Genomic DNA, 17,461 nt, shown 5'->3' on the forward strand with positions numbered 1-17,461 from the left:
AGACAGGATATCAACAACAGAATTACTTCACTCATTAATACAGCATTGAATGATGGCATTATAGATCAGATGTTACATAAATTCCTTATTGTAGAATTTCCTGTCACTCCTTGCCTGTATTTATTGCCTAAGATACATAAAAATCTTACTAATCCTCCGGGTCGCCCTATCGTTTCCGGTAGAGGTTCATTGATGAGCAACATTTCAATCTTTGTTGATAAGGTGTTGAGAGATTTTGCTATCAATGCTAAATCCTATATCAGAGACACCACTGATTTTTTACAAAAAATTAAAGCAATTACTTTACCAGAGGGAGCCATTTTGGTCTCCTTCGATGTTACCTCTCTCTATACATCAATCAGTCATAACAATGGGCTTGATGCCATAAGACGTAAATTAATTACTTCAAATTATGACACTACTTCATGCGAATTCATTATGTCCCTAGTGGAACTTATCTTGACTTCCAATTATTTTTTATTCAATGATAGTTATTATATCCAATTAAAAGGAACAGCCATGGGGTCCAACATGGCTCCAACCTACGCCAATATTTTTATGGACACCATGGAGGAGATGTCAATATATGTATCCCACCACTTCTCACATGTGTTGAGGTGGTGGCGATACATTGATGACATTTTCCTCATTTGGACTGGTTCCAGTACTGCATTGACTGAGTTTCACCAATTTCTTAATTCATTGGACGCTGATATCCAATTTACCATGACATATTCAATGGATAATATCCAATTTTTGGATGTCACAGTATTGATAGACAATAATACACTAATATCTAAAATGTATACCAAGGAGACTGATCGTAATACTCTATTAAGGTTTGATAGTTGTCATCCAAAAAATATGGTTAGATCTTTACCATATAGCCAAATGATCAGAGCTAAGCGAAATACTGACAAACAAGAAGATTTGGACATTTCCTTAGATATCATGACTAGGAATTTTCTACAAAGGGGTTACCCCAAATCACTATTGTTGACACATAAGAACAAGATTCAAAATACTGCAAGAGATAGTTTGTTTCAATCAAGCAAATCTCGGTTACATAAAAAACAGAAACGTATTCCTTTTATCTCAACATTTAATGATGTAAGTGGAGATCTTTCAAGGATTATGAACAAACATTGGCCAATTATTAGGAATAGTTTTGGTCACATTGAAGTATTAAACAACAACCCTTTAATGTCCTATAGACGCTCACAGAATCTACGTGACAGATTGGTAAAAACTAGGGTGTCAGGTGGAAGAAAAGGATCACAATCCATGCTTAAACCACTGAAACCTGGTAATGTCCCGTGTCATAGGTGTGTCAATTGTTCCCTGATGTGTAGGGGTAACACTTTCACCCATCCATTAACTGGACAACAGTTTAAGATTAGATATAATCTCACTTGTGACTCGGATTGGGTCATCTATGCCCTATGGTGTCCCTGTGGCCTTTTATATGTGGGGGAGACTACTTGTGCCTTTAAAACCCGTTTAAACAATCATCGCTTTTCAATTCGTAAAAAGAAACTGGATTTACCAGTTGCTAAACATTTTTCAGAACATGGCCATAATGAAAGGGATTTAACATTCATGATCTTGGATCATGTCCCACCATTACAATATGGTGGTGATCGACATAGGGTTTTACATAAAAAAGAGTTGAGATGGATATTCTTATTGAACACACTGAGACCATTTGGTCTTAATATAGAATTTGGTATAGATAGAATTGTAACGTGAGATACACGTATTCTCCGCTCTGTACTTTTGGTTTTTCTGACATTCTCTTCTCTGAAAATACTAATGACACATATATGTTCATTTTTTTTTTTTTTTTTTTTTTTTTTTTTAAATATTCTTTTTTGTGTAAAGAAATGTTTGCTGAATATTATGATTCTCACTCTTCTTTTGTATTTCTTTAGATCAAAATACCACTTCCAACAGAACTTCAGGATCTTGGATATTTGCTTCCAATAATAATAATATATGACAAAAAATGTTTTTCATCGCTATATTATGTCTTCTTTGGTCCTGAGATGTATCAATAAAGTACTTATATATAAATATTATCCTAAATGAATTATTTCTAGTCTCCTTTCTAGTTTCAGGTGATGTTGAGATATCACTACATTATTTATATTATGAAGATTTAATGTCGTTAATAAGATACTATTGGTCCGTTACACGTGAGTGGTTATCGGGATTGCCTGTGCACGTGAAAACGTTGCCAGGGAGTTCTGAAATCCTTGGGAACAAGGTCGCTCTGAACACGTAATTGTGGACAGGGGCCTTTTGTACCCACGTGTGGATCTTTAAACTGCTACCATAAAGTTGAAAATTGTTTGTAACGCTACTTTTTATCACCATATGATATCTCCATTACCACTAGTAGTAGCACCTATTTGCATATTACTTATATGCTTCTGGTATATCTTGGACCTCTTTGGGCTATATTTAGCTTTGTTATTTCGATAATGTCACTGGTTCCTGTGATCAAGGATTTGTTGATAGGTTGCTTGGCAACCTAAGATACTGCCGTTCACATGACCATAGCAGTGGAACGCACTGGAACGCAATACATCATCATTGCGCTCCGTGTGCGTCCTGCTGCTTAGCAACTCCTTACTTCCGCCTCTGGGCATTACATCCTGATTATCACGAGTGATACAGCTGAACAACATGCTGTATGCCTAAGGTTCTACATACCAATGTTACTCCTGAAGTTTTGATTGGTGAGTGGACATATGACGATATATTTCAACACTTCTGTTTGCATAAATGATTATGGCCTAATCAGTTGTTTTTAACCAGGGTTATATTATTTATTTTGATGCACGTTACTGTATATGCACTAATACACTTTATGTATCATTTTATTGTCTATTTTTGATACCTTAAACTATTTACAATACATGTTTTCAGACACGTATCACTGTAACTCATGATAATGAGATCAATTAAGTTAAATGGGCTTTACCCTATATATATTTTGAGTATTAGATGTGTCACTAGGCTTGAGAAAGATCCTAATGTAGGATTGAAACGTTGCTATTATATTTGGATTGAATAAACCACCATTTTTTCAACTTGGAGTGCCGCAAAGTTTTCTTTCTTCTATATATATATATATACACACACACACACACACACACACACACACACACACTGGAAGCAGCAAGTTATATAGAAGAAGTGGCCAAATACTTCAAAGTCACATAAAATGTAAAACATTCATTGCGCTGTACCAGCTCCACGTGAAGAGAAATATAGTAATATTCCTTCCCCTGTAATTCAAGGAACGAGAACAATCCCCACCAGCTGGTTGCTGCGTTTTCAATGTGCCATCAAATCTGCACTGTGTGAATAAGGTCTAATGGACAGATTTGTACCTCTTCCGTGTTTTATACCCACTCTTAATCTTGGCTTACAAATACTGTTGCAAAATACTGCACAGGAAAGCACCCTAATGGTCCATACTCACCTCCCATGGCGTTGCCATAGTGACACGTCTCGTTTCTCATGTCCGATGGTTATGCAGCTTGCCTTCTGTGATGACACTGTGTCCCATGTGACCGCTGCAGCAGTCACATGCATACCTCCCAAATTTCAAGCATTGTAAAGAGGGACAACCGATGCGAAGCCACGCCACTAACCCCGCCCATACACACCCAGTTCAACCCACACAGTACTACCCTCATAGTAGCCCCCATGCAGTATAATGTCCCCATAGTGCCTCCCCACACTGTATAATGCCCTCATAGAGCCCCACACACACACTGTATAATGCCCCCACACCCAGTAGAATGCGCCCACAGCTGCCCCCCACACCCAGTAGAATGCACCCACAGCTGCCCCCCACACCCAGTAGAATGCGCCCACAGCTGCCCCCCACACCCAGTAGAATGCGCCCACAGCTGCCCCCACACCCAGTAGAACGCCCCTACGGCTGCCCCCACACCCAGCAGAATGCCCCCACACAGTATAATGCCTCCATAGCTGCGCCCCACACAGTATAATGCCCTAATAGCTGCCCCCACACAGTATAAGGCCCCGCAGTGCCTAAAAATAAATACAAAAAAATACTCAAACAGGTGTGATGTTGTCACTGCATCGAGCCTGTCTGCGCCAAACCACTAACAGCTGGCTCTGCGAAGTGAACGGTAGAGCAAGGAGCTGACAGCTCCCTGCCTCACCATGAAATTCAACCGTATCTGCGTCCTGATTCAGATGCAGCTGCCCCCGAGACATACCATCGGCCACCCGGTACAACAGGACACCGCCCAAAATCCGGGACTGTCCTGCTGGAACCAGGACGGTTGGGATGTATGGTCACATGGGACTCAGCGTCATCACAGGAGGCCGACAGCATGGAAAACAGCTGAGGATACCAAGAGCTGTCTCTATGTCAACACCAGAGAAGAAGAATAGGGACGTTTTTTCTATTTTAAACAGGATCTATTTTGTTGTTTTTTTCTTACTACTTGTGTTTTTCACAATTTGTCGTGAACTTTCAGTTTGCCACTAAACTCAATGGGAGAAAATCCGCAACAAAAATCCAAAGATTCCCAGGCATAAATTGACATGCTGGGGAATGAAAACCTGTACTGTAAGTTAATTTGAGCATTTTCTCTGCTAATTTATTTCTGCAGCATGTCGATGTGATTTATTAAAATCTCATCCACTTTGCTGCTACGCTGCTTGTTTTCTGTCCCCAAATCTGAACATAAAATCTGCAGCGAATTCGCTACGTATGAACATAGCCTATGGCTTCCTTCACACACTACTTTTTGTGTGGTGCTTTCTTTTTAGGGATAAAAAAAACCTTTATTTTATGGCATTTTTGAAAACAGTGTGTTTTAGTACCTGCGTGGTTTTTATTTTATATGTCGGTTTGCACATCGCAAATCATGTGATTCAAAAATCATGTGATACAAAGATTCCTTTTTTGCTAAACATTATTTATTCTGAAAAACACCACAAAAACTTAACCCACATTGACACTTGCATTTTTTTTTGGAGAGGAAAAATCTATGGAGGTCTATGGGAGAAAAACGAAACTAAATGCTGGAAAAAGTGCCAAGCCCTGCCTTGCTGCGGTTTTGTAAACAAGAGAAGAAAAACGGCACCTAAAAAAAGGCGCCATGTTTGTAGTGCGTTTTATATTTCCCCATTGACTTCAAGTTAAAATCTGGCCGCAGCTTTTTTTCACAGAAAAAGTTTAGTGGAAATTATGGCACCTTTTTCAGATTTTGGACACGCAGTTTAGTGTCTGTATTATGAGAGTATCGGACTGACAACGGGTCTAATGACCCAACCTAATGGTTGGCCCGTAAATTTTGGCTATAAAACAACCGCATTATGGCTTTCTGAATGAGGCCTTCAATTCAAAGGCCTCCAGCACTGAAAAAGTAGAGCCGTTGCTCATAACAACCAATCCGATTCTAGCTGTCATACTTCTAAAGCAGATTGAAAAACAAAAGACGTAATGTGATTGGTTGCTACAAGCAACAGCTCTCATATATATATATATATATATAAATGCATGTACCCTTCGTGGCTTGTGCTGTGGGCCGTGCACGCTTGCCCTGTGCAAGTGAATAAAAGGAGAGCACATATGCGCGGTCACACCGCACCGTTTATTTTGGATAAACGATAAAATATTTGCAAACATTGTTTATTTCAGAAATGGGGTACAATGAGCCAGGTATATGACCCTGCGAATACCCATGTGCAAATTTGATTTGATTTTCTGCCTGTCAGAGGGTTCAATTTACACCAAATTTTAATGAATTTGGCGCAAATCGCTCCAATTACCTCCTTTACTTAGACTGGTGTATATGTGTTCAAACCAACACTATATTTATGAAGCCCCCAACACATTTGCTTGCTGACCGCCAGTAAAAGGGCTATGGATTTTCTTTTGCACTGAAGGTCACTGATTTATAATAGATTTGCACCACTTTTCTGTCATACACGTGTATACTGGGGGATATGGAGGGCACTACAATAGAGAATTACACTTACTGCATTACCATAGTACGAATAGCAGTCAGCACATAAACATGGCTGCTGCCTCAGGTGTAAATCAACAACAAAGCAGTAATATAAAACATGACATCTCTAGCGCTACTCACCTGAAAGACGTGTGGAGACTGGGAGATGCATCTTTCCAGGAATCTGGTGCGCGCCATAATATGTTCTCCAGAAACACTCTCCTTGTGATAGTTGTTCCTGCTCCTCTTGGAATTGTCTATTACACACAGGAATAAAGTTGTTCCCCCCCTAGGTAGTAATATTCCTCATGCTCAACTAATAATGAAGACGCTTGTATCCTCCAGCATTCGGAAATAAAAGTGGTACAACAACCCCCTGCCTCCTCGGGGGAGAAAGAAAGGGCACACCAATGCGGAACCCAGCAAATTCCACAGCAATAAGTTATACGTGGCATGTAATGCACCTCTTACATTTTTTGTTTCTTTTTATATTGGTCTCAAAGCCAAAGCATATTTACTAATATAGGCGTACTGCCAGGTAGCAGCAATGTTACGGTATGCCATTTTTCCATGGCACATGTCTATCGCTACTGAGCGGTTTCAGGTTGTACCTGCGGTCGCTCATCACCTCTTTTATGTGCAGAAAAGTAGCAAAAATCTTTAATAAATGAGTCGCACAGTATGCAACTTGCAAGAGACACTACTGTTTTCTTGATAGGTTGCCTAAGGCTGTGTTCACACATTGCGCTAGTGTGCCACACGGCCAAAACACACACGGCAAGACCTCATGTTTTAGGCTGGGTTCACACGACCATGTTACGTCCGTAATGTACGGAACGTATTTCGGCCGGAAGACCCGGACCAAACACACTGCAGGGGGCCGGGCTCCTAGCATCATAGTGATGTACGACGCTAGGAGTCCCTGCCTCTGCGTGGAACTACTGTCCCGTACTGTAATCATGATTACAGTACGGGACAGTTGTCCTGCAGCGAGGCAGGGACTCCTAGCGTCGTACATCACTATGATGCTAGGAGCCCGGCTCCCTGCACTGTGTTCGGTCCGGGTCTTCCGGCCGAAATACGTTCCGTACTTTACGGACGTAACATGGTCGTGTGAACCCAGCCTAACACTAATTTTTTTAACATGTTTCACCTGTAAAAACCTTGGCCAATTACTGCATTGCAAAACCGTGGGAAAACACGTGCTTTTGCCGCACATCACACAACCACAACGTGTGAACATAGCTTAAAGCTATGTTCACACAGGCAAATTGCAGGCGTATTTCGTAGGTAATACACCTCAAAATACACTTGCTAAAAACAGCTCCCAAAAACGGGCATTTTTGAGGCAGATTTGCCAATGCTTCAAGAAGTGACATGCCACTTTTTTTTTACGCTCCATATTTGAATCCAGTGGCGTAAAAATACAACTAGTTTGAACTAAACGGCGTATTTCCCATTGAGTTCAGTGCTAGCTGTTTCTAGGCGTACTGAGTGTATTTCGAGGTGTTTTTCGTGTTAAAATATGCCCGCAATCTGTCCATGTGAACTTAGCATTAGGAGGAAGAACTTGAACTGATGAGCTTTGGGTTGAGGGTGCATTTAGATTGCAGCACGGAAAAAAAACGCTTCAAAAAGCACACAGTTTTAGGCCTCGTTTACACGAGCATGATATACGTCCATGCGACGCGCGTGCTTTTCACGCGTGTCGTACGGACCTATGTAAGTCTATGGGGGCATGCAGACAGTCCGTGAGTTTTGCTCAGCGTGGGTCCGCTGAAAAAAACTCACGACATGTCCTATATTTGTGCGCTGTTCGCACATCAGGCACCCATTGAAGTCAATGGGTGCGTGAACATCACGCAGGTCGCACGGAAGCACTTCAGTGCGAACAGCGTGATTCGCGCAACAGCTGTCAAACTCTGAGGGTATGTTCACACGAGGTCATTACGTCCGTAATTGACGGACGTATTTCGGCCGCAAGTACCGGACCGAACACAGTGCAGGGAGCCGGGCTCCCAGCATCATACTTATGTACGACGCTAGGAGTCCCTGCCTCGCTGCCGGACAACTGTCACGTACTGTAGTCATGTTTTCAGTACGAGACAGTTGTCCTGCACTGTGTTCGGTCCGGTACTTGCGGCCGAAATACGTCCGTCAATTACGGACGTAATGACCTCGTGTGAACATAGCCTGAATGTAAACAGAAAAGCACAAAGTGCTTTTCTGTTTACAAACATCCAAACGGAGTGTCATAATGATGGCGGCTGCGCGAAAATCTCGCAGCTGCGCATCATACGCTGATGACACACAGAGCTGTTAAGTGCCTTTTGCGCACGCAAAACGCCGCATTTTTGCGTGCGCAAATGCACACGCTCGTGTAAACCAGGCCTTACTGTGATTTGTAACTGTTTCTGAAGCTTTTTTTGCCTGTGCAGTTTTTAAAGGTGAAACTTGTAAAATAAATGTGTTTCACCTGTAAAAACCGCACAGGCGAAAAACACATCGCAAACCGTGTCATTTTGTGATAAAACCACGTGTGTTTTTTGCCTTGAGTTTTGATGCATTTTGTACCGTATTAAATACGCCCTTTAAGGGCGGATTTACACGAGCGTGTGCTATTTTGCGCAGGCAAAAAATGCGGCATTTTGCGTGCGCAAAAGGCACTTAACAGCTCCGTGCGTCATGTTCATATGGTGCGCGGCTGCGTGCTTTTCACGCAGCCGCCATCATTATGACACTCCGTTTGGATGTTTGTAAACAGAAAAGCACGTGGTGCTTTTCTGTTTACATTCATTTTTTTACTACTGTTGTGCGAATAACACTCGTCCCACGGAAGTGCTTCCGTGTGGCGTGCGTGCTTTTCACGCACCCATTGACTTCAATGGGTGCGTGATGCGTGAAAAACGCTGAAATATAGAACTTGTCGTGAGTTTTACGCAGCGGACTCACGCTGCGCAAAAATCACGGACAGTCTGCACTGCCCCATAGACTAGCATAGGTCCGTGCGACCCGCGTAAAAATCGCACGTACGTAAATCATGTTCGTGTAAATCCGCCCTAAGTCTCAAGCTCACGACAAACCCATGGGATTGTAGGCTGTATGGGCCTCATATGCGACACAGCTTTCAACGTCCTGAGTGCTGCATCCCCTACAATGTCCTGACGCTGCTTTTTATGAGCTGTGAGAGCCTGAGAGGATAAGGGGTGGAGAAACAGTGAGGTGAGTACATATTTTTTTTTATTTTTATTAATCTATTTTATTGTCTGATCAGGGCAGGAGGCGTGTGGCCCGGCACAGGCATCTGCCTTGTTACGCCCAACAGGGTCAAATCTACACCGGCTGGGAGCTGTCTTATATAGATATGTTTTATGGGATGACGGTGGCCTCGCCTCTTTTCACTAAACCCCACCCACTTTTTTCAAAAGTGCTTTGAGAGCCCAAAAGTCACAATTTTCCCCACAAATTGTGACTTTTGGCCCTTTTGCGAGTTGTCTACACCAGAAAACTGGCGTAGAAAGGTTTATAAATTCCCACCAATATGTTTCTTCTCACTTTGTCAGGGTGTCTGGGGTCAACAACCCCGGCACATGTTAATTTAAAGTTTTGTGTTCAATCCCATGTTATATATGAATGTGGTAAGCTGTAGAAATCTAGGCCAGTGTTTCCCAACCTTTTCAAGCCAAGTACCCCCTAAGTTCCAAACGATTACCCCTAAGGAAGCGATCAGTTCTAAATGTTAAAAAATGAAGGCTATGCTTACACTGCTTAAGGCTGGATTCACACGAGCGTGTGCCTTTTGCGCATGCAAAAAACGCGGCGTTTTTCCTGCGCAAAAGGCACTTGACAGCTCCGTGTGGCCTCAGCATATGATGCGCGGCTGCGTGCTTTTCGCGCAGCCGCCATCATTATGACACTCCATTTGGATGTTTGTAAACAGAAAAGCACGTGGTGCTTTTCTGTTTTGATTCATCCTTTTGACAGCTGTTGCGCGAATCACGCTGTTCGCACGGAAGTGCTTCCGAGTGACATGCGTGGTTTTCACGCACCCATTGACTTCAATGGGTGCGTGATGCGCGAAAAATGCTCAAAGAACGGACATGTCGTGAATTTTACGCAGCGGACCAACGCTGCGTAAAAATCACGCACATGTCTGCACGGCCCCACAGACTAATATAGGTCCGTGCGACGCGCGTGAAAATCATGCGCGTTGCACGGACGTATATCCTGTTCGTCTGAATAAGCCCTAAGGCTTAGTTTTGAGTCTACGTCAACAGTTCCTTCAGATCTGCCAAAATAACGAAGCATGCAGCACTATTAAATCGATAGACACGATGTTGGAGTCCCGATGGGTCCCATTTCAAGTTAATGGAGCCCCATTGGGCACCATTGGCCTCTGTTGTGTGACGGATCTGGCACTGTGTCATAACTTTTGTTTAAAAAAAAAAAAAAAGGGTAGAAAAACGTTGAACATACCATGCTGCACATATTTTTTTCATTATGCCCCACCCATTTATATAAAAGAAGCCACTAGTCGGCTTCATTTTAATCACAAGTAGTACAAATTACCCCCTTCACCTGACCCCAAAATGAATACAGACCACACACACGGCACCTCCTAAATAAAGATATAGATTCCCTTTTATACAGATCCCAGTCTGGGTCTGGGGGTCTATATCTTTATGTCTGTTTATTAAATTATATCTCTTTTGGTATAATACTACTGTATGTCTAGCTGGTGTATATACAGACCTTCGCTCAGTCCCCGCTTGTATATCATGAACCCAGAGCAGCCCCTTTTGTATAAACAAACCCAAGACCAGCCGCCAGTTGTATACAGAGACTCCTCTGAAAATTACAGACTCCCTAAAAATTACAGTCCCCAGACCAGTCCCCTCTGTATATACAATCCCCCTAAAAATTACAGACCCCAGACCAGCCCCTATGTATATAGAGATCCCCTAAAATGAGACCCTAGACTAGTCCTCCCTTGTATATACAGACCCCAGACCAAGCCCCCCTTGAATATACAGACCACCCTAAAATCATAGACGCCCAGATCAGACTGCCTAAAAACAGTCTCTACTACTCCTGTCAGGGAGGAGGTGGTGACTACGACGCACAGCGATGGGGGTGGCCAGCAACTGCATATGTGGCAAGTGTCGACAGCGGGAGATACAGCAAGAGAAGCTTTAGGAGCTGACGTGCTTCGGCGCACTTTTCAGATAGCCTAGCAACCTGAAAAGAAACCAAATAAAAAAGTTTTCCTGTAAAAAAAACAAGCCTTCATAAAACTCAGTTGACGATAAAGTAAAAATATTTTAGTTCTTGGAATGTAGCTAAACAAAAATAAAATAATTTTTTAAAAAATAAATATTTTTGTGCAAAAGTGGTTAAGCATTAAAAAAACTATATAAATTTGGTATCGCCATAATTGCAACGACCCGCAGAATAAAGTTAACATTATTTATACTGCATAGTAGGAAGTGTGTGTGTGAAGGTTAATGTATAGAACATTGTGTGCTGAGGATGTATAGGCCAAGGCGGCTCCTATAGCTTATCAGCCCCTCCTCTTTATGTACTGACCGTAGTCAAGATCTAGATAGAGCTGGATCTCACAGCACGTACACGTCCCCCCACCTGTGTTGTTTTGGAAGGTGATGGAATGTACATGAAGGGGAGCGTGATGTCTACATATGGCAAGCAGCGGTTGAGGAGATCATTATCATATCTGCTTTACATATAGGATTCTATTTAAGGCACTTTTCCCCTAAAGTACTAATAATAATAATAATAATAATAATAATAGAAAAGTTGGGTTAAAAAGACCATTACCACTATTACTTAGCTTTCCAAGGATCCTGAAGTGCACGATTTCCTGATTATGCAGCAATATAAGAGTGGGGACTGAATGGCTATATAACTAGTCAGACTTATCATTCATGGGAATAAGAAAGTTGAATGTCAACCATTAGGGTATGTTCACACGGCCTATTTACGGACGTAATTCGGGCGTTTTTGCCCCGAATTACGTCTGAAAATAGCGCCTCAATAGCGTTGACAAACATCTGCCCATTGAAAGCAATGGGCAGACGTTTGTCTGTTCACACGAGGCGTATATTTACGCGCCGCTGTCAAATGACGGCGCGTAAATAGACGCCCGCGTCAAAGAAGTGACCTGTCACTTCTTTGGGCGTAATTGGAGCCGTTATTCATTGACTCCAATGAATAGCAGCGCCAATTACGTCCGTAATGGACGCGGCGTTCAAGCGCCTGCACATGCCGTTACGGCTGAAATTACGGGGATGTTTTCAGGCTGAAACATCCCCGTAATTTCAGCCGTTACGGACGCCCTCGTGTGCACATACCCTTAGGGTATGTGCACACACACTAATTACGTCCGTAATTGACGGACGTATTTCGGCCGCAAGTACCGGACCGAACACAGTGCAGGGAGCCGGGCTCCTAGCATCATACTTATGTACGATGCTAGGAGTCCCTGCCTCGCTGCAGGACAACTGTCCCGTACTGAAAACATGATTACAGTACGGGACAATTGTCCTGCAACGAGGCAGGGACTCCTAGCATCGTACATAAGTATGATGCTAGGAGCCCGGCTCCCTGCACTGTGTTCGGTCCGGTACTTGCGGCCGAAATACGTCCGTCAAATACGGACGTAATTAGTGTGTGTGCACATACCCTTAAAGCTGCTATTACAGCTCCCACTGGGGTAGTGACCCGGAATTACCATGTTCCTTAATAAAATCAGTCCTACAGTGGAGGGGGGTGCATCATAAATCTTTTACATCTACTAACCTGCAAACTTTCCACACTCTAAGAAATATCTTTGTTTTTGGAAGAATTGAAGGGGCCCCATAGCAAAGATAAAAATGGGGCCCCTTTCTGATTGACCCCACCATAGCCCTAACCACCCGGGACATAGGGTCTTTGTATTTGTTTTTCCCCTACCTGCCCCTAAAGATCCTGTACAGTAAAGGTAAGTTCACACGTAGCGTAAATACTGCAGATTTTCCGCAACAGATTCAGTTGCAGAAAATCCACAGTATAAGGCCGGATTTACACGAGCGTGTGCATTTTGCGCGTGCAAAAAATGCGCCGTTTTGCACGCGCAAAAGGTACTTAACAGCTCTGTGTGTCAGCCCCGTATGATGCGCGGCTGCGTGATTTTCGCGTAGCCGCCATCATTATGACACTCTGTATGTTTGTAAACAGAAAAGCACGTGGTGCTTTTCTGTTTTCATTCATACTTTTAACTGCTGTTGCACAAATCACGCGCGTCACACGTAAGTGCTTCCGTGTGCTGCGCGTGATTTTCATGCACCCATTGACTTCAATGGGTGCGTGATGTGCGAACAATGCATAAATATAGGACATGTCGTGAGTTTTACGCAGTGGACACACGCTGCGTAAAAAATCATGGACAGTCTGCACGGCCCCATAGACTAATATAGGTCCGTGCGAGGCGCGTGAAAATCACGCGCGTTGCACGGACGTATTACACGTTCTTCTAAATAAGCCCTAATATAGTAGCAGTAAAGTAGATGACCTTTGATCAAATCTCATCCACAAGCTGTGTAACTGATGGGCGGAAAAAACGCTCAGAAATTGACATGCGTTGCGTTTCTTTAATCCTCAGCATGTCAATTGTATTTTCGTAATCGCTGCTTTTATGTTGTGGGTTTTTCCCATTAAATTCAATGGGGAGGTAAAACCCGCAACAAATAGCAGATATTGTGATTTTTGTAGCGAAAAAGCTGTGGTCGCAAAAAAATAAATCTTATACTTACCCAGAATTCTGTGCTTCTTCATCCAGGACGGACTCCTGGGATGACGTTTCATCCCATGTGACCGCTGCAGTCTGGGATGAAGCGTCACATGCGATGAACGTCATTCCAGGAGCCCGGCCTGCAGTACGGCAGAGGGGCGCGTCGCCATGGTTACGTACGTATCAAACTATTGCAGGACAATGACGAGCGAAGATGGACGTTGGTGACTTCTCACAACCCAAAATCTTATATAACTGACGCTGATTTATCTCTTTTACCAAGATGCTTCCTTTACATTATTAGGAATCTGCTGATGATTTTATAATTTCACCTATCATTGAACATGCTATTATAAGATAAGATGAAGCTGGCCGGCTGTTAGCGATCTGGGTTCCATTGTTCTTATACAGAGCTCCAAACCCCCTGCATAAATGTGTAGTTACATGATAAAATTCTGTCTGCCTGCTGACAACATTAGGGTGACATGAGCAGTTTATTGAAGATCTTTATATGTTCAATGGAGGACATTTAACCTCTTCATTACCAGAGTATTTTAGCCCTGTTGGTAACCAAACACAGTAGAGTATTTTTAATACATGCGAGTTTGCCGCTTACTATATTATGTACAGCGCTCATTGAAAGCAGAGATGGTAATAAACCTTCCTTCTTTCTCAACCAGGAGAGATAGAAATCAATACATGTGGAAAGCTTCATTACTTTTATCCGATCTGTGACTAATTATTTTTTTGGGGTTACAGCTTGTGATATGGATTGTACAGTTCAGGACAGGTACAGCATGGGAGCGCGCCGCAGTTTTCACGTGGTCAGTAGCTTCATTGTATTGTTTTTTTTCATTCCCTGTGATGGACAAGTAGCAGCAGACTTGGATCCAGGAGGAGGTGTCCATTTGGTTGACTGTCCCCTCCAGGGGCGGATTATAATGAGGGCAATATGGGCAAGTGCCCAGGGCCCGAGGCTGGAAGGGGGCCCAGTTCGCCCTGGTTCTCCCTTACCGGCTGTTAAAATTACAGCCGGTTCAGAGAACCGAAGTGAAGCGGGACCGCTCACCCAACCAGTGGCGTAGCTATAGGGGCCGCACTACACAGTAGAAAGTTACTATAGTAACGGGAGCCGCGGACCCGTTACTATAGTAACTACAGTACTTATCTTCCTGTTTCCGGTGCGCAGCGCATGACGTCACCACCATCCTGTAGTTCAGAGTCAGGACATCTGCCACGGCTGAAGAGCAGGGTAAGTTTCATATCCCTGCCTGCTTAAAACTGATTGGCGGGGTCCGACTCCCAGGACCCCCACCAATCACCTGTTTTGAAGGGGACGCAGCGCTCGTACGAGAGCTGGTGCTTCCCCTTCATTCCGGTCCATGTCGGCGATTCACAGTGTGAGCGAGTAAGTGAAATGAAGGGGAAGCAGCTGTCGTAACAGCGCTGCGACCCCTTCAAAACAGGTGAGTGGCGGGGGTCCTGGGAGACGGACCCCAAGCTATCAGCTATTGATGGCCTATCCTGAGGATAGGCCATCAATGTTTAGGGACTGGACAATCCCTTTTAAGCCTACGATGTTGCAGGCTTAGAGGGCCCATGAGACAGGATCACAGATTGTGTGATGCTGTCTGCTGGACCCTGTATCTAAGCCAATCACATGGTAGGCTTAGATACTAGGCCCATGTGTGATCCTGTCTGCTGGGCCCTGTATCTAAGCATCTTACATAAGCACATAGTAGGCTTAGATACATGGCCCATATTTGACCCTGTCTGATGGGCCCTGTATATAAGCCTACCACATGTACTGTATAAGATTACTGTCTGCTGGACCCTGTATCTTGACAGACAGTATCACTCATGGGCCCTGTACCTAAGCCTACCACATGTAGCCAGTTTAGAACTGTGTCCCCAGAAAGAGAATTCTTCTCCTGTCTGCCAACGAACAAAAGTCCTCCCCGGAGTGATGTCTCTAACCTGCGGAGGATTAGCAGTGACGATGAAGGACGAGTCTATGATAGTCTGAAGGGACTCCACCGTGTCTTCCGTTTCGGACGATCTGGACAGGGAATCGGTCCTTACTTTCTTGTCTGCGGGACGGTAGTGGAGCACAAACTGGAAGCGGGTGAAGAACAGCGACCACCTGGCTTGACGGGGATTCAGTCGTTGAGCAGACTGAAGGTAGGTAAGGTTTTTGTAGTCGGTGAAGATCAGGATGGGGTGAGCAGCGCCCTCTAGAAGATGTCTCCACTCCTCCAGAGCCAATTTGATGGCCAGTAGCTCCCGATCTCCAATAGAGTAATTGCGCTCAGCAGAAGAAAAAGTCTAGAATAGTAGCCACATACTACTGCCTTTCCTTTGGCGCTTCTCTGGAACAGAAGTGCACCTGCACCAACAGAGGAAGCGTCCACTTCCAGTGAGAACTGTCGAGATACATCAGGATGATGGAGGATCGAAGCTGAAGTGAAGGCTCTCTTGAGGCTAATAAATGCAGACTCTGCCTCTGGAGTCCACACCTTGGCGTTCACACCCTTCTTGGTAAGGGTAGAGATGGGAGCCGTCAGAGATGAGAAGTTTGGAATAAACTGCCAGTATAAATTGGCGAATCCCAGGAACCGCTGTATGGCCATTAAGCCTTGAGGACGTGGCCACTCCAGGACAGCTTTCACTTTCTCAGGATCCATCTTGAGACCTTGATCCGAGATGATGTAGCCCAGGAAGGGCAGAGAACTCTTCTCAAAGACGCACTTCTCCAGCTTGGCGTATAAATGATTCTCCTTTAATCGTAGTAGAACCTGACGGACATGCCTCCGATGAGTCGTCGGATCTGGGTAGAAAATCAAAATATCATCGCGATAAACAACAACACAGACATAGAGGAGATCTCAGAAGATATCATTAAAAAACTCCTGAAACACTGCCGGAGCGTTACACAGTCCAAAGGGCATCACTAGGTATTCGTAGTGCCCGTCCCGGGTGTTAAATGCCATCTTCCATTCATCACCCCGGCGAATCCGGACTAGATTGTAAGCACCCCGTAGGTCTAGCTTAGAAAAAATGTTGGCTCCTCGTATGCGATCAAACAGCTCAGATATAAGTGGCAACGGGTATTTGTTCTTGACCGTGATCTGGTTGGGACCACAGTAGTCAATGCAGGGTCGAAGGGATCCGTCCTTCTTTTTAACGAAGAAGAATCCAGCCCCAGCCGGGGAGGAAGACTTTCGTATGAAACCCTTTTCCAGACTCTCCTTGATATAGGCCGATATGGATAGAGACTCTGGCAAGGAGAGAGGATATACTCGATCACGGGGGAGAGAGGCATTAGGAACCAGTTCAATGGGGCAGTCATAAATCCGTTGTGGAGGCAGCGTCTCAGCCTCCCTTTTGCTGAAAACTTCTGCATACTGAGCAAACTGGGGAGGCAGTCCTGCCAATCACTGAGGCAGAGGAGGCTTTACAGGATGGATCTGCAACAGACAACGACCAAGGCACTTGCCCCATTGGAGAACCTCTCCAGAATTCCAGTCCAGGACTGGGGCATGTACTCGAAGCCACGGCAGACCCAGCAGAACAGGGTTGATGGCCTTGGACAAAACAAGGAAAGAAATCAGTTCAAAATGATGGATTCCAACCTGGAGCTTCAACGGCTTGGTTTTAGAAACAATGGGATCAG

At 44.1% G+C, this 17,461-nt stretch overlaps 1 long non-coding RNA gene across 2 annotated transcripts in view; it reads right to left on the minus strand.

Annotated features, from left to right (window-relative positions):
* The window catches only part of LOC142660724 (uncharacterized), a 69,652-nt gene extending 63,416 nt beyond the window's left edge, over positions 1 to 6,236 (minus strand). For both annotated transcript variants that reach the window (XR_012850559.1, XR_012850558.1), the window contains exon 1: positions 6,144 to 6,236. This is a non-coding gene — a long non-coding RNA (uncharacterized LOC142660724). The remainder of the gene's footprint in view (positions 1 to 6,143) is intronic.
* Positions 6,237 to 17,461: the final 11,225 nt, after the last annotated feature.

This window comes from Rhinoderma darwinii, chromosome 9, assembly GCF_050947455.1.
Source record: "Rhinoderma darwinii isolate aRhiDar2 chromosome 9, aRhiDar2.hap1, whole genome shotgun sequence".
In the NCBI taxonomy this organism is placed as follows: Eukaryota; Metazoa; Chordata; class Amphibia; order Anura; family Rhinodermatidae; genus Rhinoderma; species Rhinoderma darwinii.